Source organism: Lactuca virosa, chromosome 2 (genome assembly GCF_052849685.1).
Source record: "Lactuca virosa cultivar CGN04683 chromosome 2, Lactuca_virosa_CGN04683_v6, whole genome shotgun sequence".
NCBI classification, from domain to species: Eukaryota; Viridiplantae; Streptophyta; class Magnoliopsida; order Asterales; family Asteraceae; genus Lactuca; species Lactuca virosa.
Window position 1 is genome coordinate 124,637,348 of NC_136427.1, and position 4,772 is coordinate 124,642,119.

Below are 4,772 nucleotides of genomic sequence, written 5' to 3' on the forward strand. Positions count from 1 at the left end.
TCCCTAATACATTCTAGTGCTTGTGTCAGTTTAGGTATACTACCTAAAATAAAATAGACACTCACCTTACAATCATTACTTAGCATTCTAAGTTTAAGTCTACAAATGCCTTAAAATTTCTAGTTCGCTTAAACTAATGATCTGATACCAACTGTGACATCGCCATTTTCACGGCCAAAAAAGACAGATTCGATTATGCTTATTTAATACAGAGTTTATTCATTAATGTAGAATTTTGGTCCCGTCAAAGTATTTCCGAAGAAATGTTTCCATTGATTTCTTATGGTTGGGGATGTCATAAGTGATACAAGAAACATAATCATAAACATATACTTACAAAGTCTTAATACTCTAACGATCTACATCTCCTTGAATCTTTCAACAGATAATTACATTATCTATCAGTAACTTCATATCGTTACCTGTGATACAAATGAACTGAGTGGATCAGGCTTGGGAGCCTGCTTAGCACATAGGGTTTTCAACCCACAATATTATTATTATATTGCTCTAAGCATATTTTAGCACGCCAAACAAATTTAATCCCCAGTACCCAATCCCGTTATTCTCTTTATTTGATCCTAAAGCGATAATCTCAACGGTTCTATCTTAAGGATCTCTATAACAACAAGTAGACAACATTGCCTCGGGGATTATATAGCAATACATGCCGGTAAGGCAACCATGAAGGGGATAGAGTACTTGAATGAACACACAATCCATACTTTCGGATAGTATGATTTATTAACACCTACAGATTGGAAGTCTGCTAGTGTTCCATTGGACTGCCTAGAATAGTCTGCGGTCGTCATCTATACTTTGCTAGTTGACTGCTCTTAGTAATACAAATGAATTGGTATCTCTTTTTCTTGTTGTCTCTCACCACTAATATCTCTTTCTCTCGTGGTTTCTCATCACTAATATCTCTTTCTCTTGTGGTCTCTCATCGCTAAATCTCTTTCTCTCGTGGTCTCTCAACACTAATGTCTCATCTCTTATGATCTCTTACTCTTATTCTCATTTCTCTTATGGTATCTTGCTTTAATATCATCTCTTGAGATTTATAATTACTATCTTGTCTCTTAAGGTTTCTCTCTACCCTTTTTACCTAATACAATATAAGTATGGTAAATTAAATATATAATTACTTCAAGTAAAATCATTATCTCATTTAACACACATTTCGGGAACTCAGATAGTAAACACATAGAGCAGTTAAGCATATTAAATACTTGATATCTATGTGTAAGTTGAAAGTAACTATGCACTCACTTAACTTAGGTAGGCGACTTGGAGAATCCGGCAGCACTCCGCCAAACTCCTTGCCTTTTCTTCTGACGTGACCTATATACGATTGTCGCTAAGTCTTAGTTGAATATTCCTGGTGACTAATGATAGTTTATATTCCTCACTAATCCCAATGTCTACATCAAGATCTATCAAGTAAGGAACAACTGGGTAGGGTCATATCGGAGGTAAGGTCCATTTGGTATAGAAAATATACTGTTCGGAAATCCCACTTTAAACACCTCACTAAATCTAGCCTAGACATCATCCTTGTAATAAGATCAATCAATATGATGACTTGGAATCACTGATAAATCTTAATTATAGGTTCATAATAATGACTATGACTAAAATTAAAAGTTACACTAAAAATAAGTGTAGCTTAACTTACAGAGTACACTGATGAAAAACTGGGAATTAAGCGAGCATAACTATGACCCGGGAGCTTCTATTCACCGGCAATCTGACACCACCGGGCTTCGGCGAATGGGCCGGAAACTCGGGAGTAAAAGGGACTAAGGGTGGAAAGTGTTCCAGAAATAATCTGGGAGAATGGTGTGAGGAAAGAGCTGATTTTCGAAGGTTTATATAGGTTAAATTGGAGTGTGCACCGCACATAGATAAGGTGCGCTCCATGCATCTGGTAGGAAGAGGGTGACATGTTGCTTTCTTCATTGTGCCACATGTCGTATTTTGGGAGGTGTGACAGTGTGTGTCGTGCATGCTGTTTGTGCGCACGACTGCGTGCATATTTTTCTGTTTCTTAGAAAATTGATAACTTGCTCATACGAGCTCTGTTTGGATTTTATATCTACGTGTAGCTATCGACGAGATCTACAACTCTCATTTAGAATCCATCGTCTAATTTTGACTTAATCTTTAGAGTTATATTTTTAACAGGCTTAGAATGATCAAGTCCAATAAAAAAATCATAACTCTCTCGTGCGATGTTCGTTCTCGTCTATCTTTATATTGTCGGGTTCCTATTAACGAGACCTTCTATTTTCGTTTAGATTGTTTCGGCTAACAATCAACCGATCTAAAAGTCGATATCACACTCTCGGTTTAATGCCTACTATGACTTTTTGTTTGATATCTTAGGAAAAAATTTCATTTATCGTAAATTTAGATAATACAATACGCAGATTCGTGTCGGTTTAATCGTGAAACTTCGAAGAAGCATAACTTCTTCATACGAATTCGAATTTCAACATTCTTTGTATGTACGGAATCCTTGTCGCACATATTATAACTTCGGTTATGATTATTTATCCTAAATAATCTTCTATAAAAAAGTCAATTATAACGCTTATAATACTTAAATTGACTCGCCAGAATCTACGGGTGTTACAATTATCTTTCCCTTAGGATGATTACGTCCCAGAATTATCAATAAAACAAGGCTTGTACGATGACTCTACACGTTACCTTTCCATCATAGGTAGTAACCGTATCTCTTATGTTTGTTCTATTGAGTTTCTAACTTCTAGACTCTTTGACTACTGATGGTGCTTAATCCTGCAACTGTCCTTCCTTCTAAATTCAATCTCTATTGTAGGCTCTTGCTCCATCTAGAGTTGACTTAACCTAAGATAAACTCTTTACTTCACCTATCGTAACAGACCGATGGGTCATGCTCTAATGACCTCTCGTCGTATGATGCAATGGCTAGACTCAAGTCTCTTTTGAGTCAGAGTCTAGCGCAAAATATTCCTCCCTTCATGTTCTAATGTGATATAATCACATTCTAACATGTTACACTTCTAGCTACAAGCCGCCTGGTCTCGACAACGACTACGATACTTCTATTGATCGTTTTGATTCTCTTTTCCTTCGATCTTTTTAACTAAATTCGGATGCTATACTGATCATGGTTGTTTGAACCAATTAACTTACTTCGCAGAATTTTTCTCAAGTGAGACTCGATTCGATATGACCACTTAGGTCGGAATAATTTTTGCAGTCATTACCGAATCAAAGGTAGTGATGGAAATGAACAAAATGACTTAACTACTAGGGACTTCGTAACCTTGTGACTTTCCCTGATCCAAGTGTGAGTCTTGTGCTTTCGGTGGTATAGGTCTCTACTACCTTTCACACCTACTCATACTCATCCCAATAATTGCCTCACAGTCTCCAAGTTCTTATTCCTAAATTCACATAACGATTTAACACATATAAATGTGTCCAAACACGCATAACGAATTTCCATGGATTACACAAGAATTTCTTACATGCGTATCTTCATTACCAATTTTGCTTCAACTCGGTTGGTGGTGGAAACGCCAGACAATGAGACGACTTCAGTGATTATACCAAAAGTTATATCATCCCACCAATCGAAGTTGTACTTCTCCCGTATCAGACATATTATTTATCAGATGTATTATGAAGGCAAAATACTATTCTGATGATATCTTCCGCTAGGTATCATTCACTATCGTAAGCCTTTTATACACCAAAGCAGGCATTCGGTGTATTGAGACGAGGATATAGATAGAGAAGGTTTAGACGCGTAATTCTCCTTATTACTCAGAAAAGTTATATTCCAGTTATAATATCATAATTAAATGTTTAGAAACCTGAACACATAAAATTTCCTAATTCAAGGTTGACAACAGACCTTAAACCTAATAGCAATTTAGATAGGCAACCTCAGGCATGCTATAATATAAATCATTTAGCACATAATAGCAATTAAGGCACATTCCCTAATACATTCTAGTGCTTGTGTCAATTTAGGTATACTACCTAAAATAAAATAGACACTCACCTTACAATCATTACTTAGCATTCTAAGTTTAAGTCTACAAATTCACTAAAATGTCTAGTTCGCTTAAACTAATGCTCTGATACCAACTGTGACATCGCCATTTTCACGGCAAAAAAATACGGATTTGATTATGCTTATTTAATACAGAGTTTATTCATTCATGCGAAATTTTGGTCCCGTAAAAGTATTTCCGAAGAAATGTTTCCATTGATTTCTTATGGTTGGGGATGTCATAACTGATACAAGAAACATAAGCATAAACATATACTTACAAAGTCTTAATATTCTAAAGATCTACATCTCCTTGAATCTTTCAACAGATAATTACATTATCTATCAGTAACTTTATATCGTTACCTGTGATACAAATGAACTGAGTGGGTCAGGCTTGGGAGCCTGGTTAGCACATAGGGTTTTCAACCCACAATATTATTATTATATTGCTCTAAGCATATTTTAGCACGCCAAACAAATTTAATCCCCATTACCCATTCCCGTTATTCTCTCTATTTGATCCTAAAACGATAATCTCAACGGTTCTATCCTAAGGATCTCTATAACAACAAGTAGACAACATTGCCTCGGGGATTATATAGCAATACATGTCGGTAAGGCAACCATGAGGGGGATAGAGTACTTGAATGAACACACAATCCATACTTTCGGATAGTATGATTTATTAACACCTACAGATTGGAAGTCTGCTAGTGTT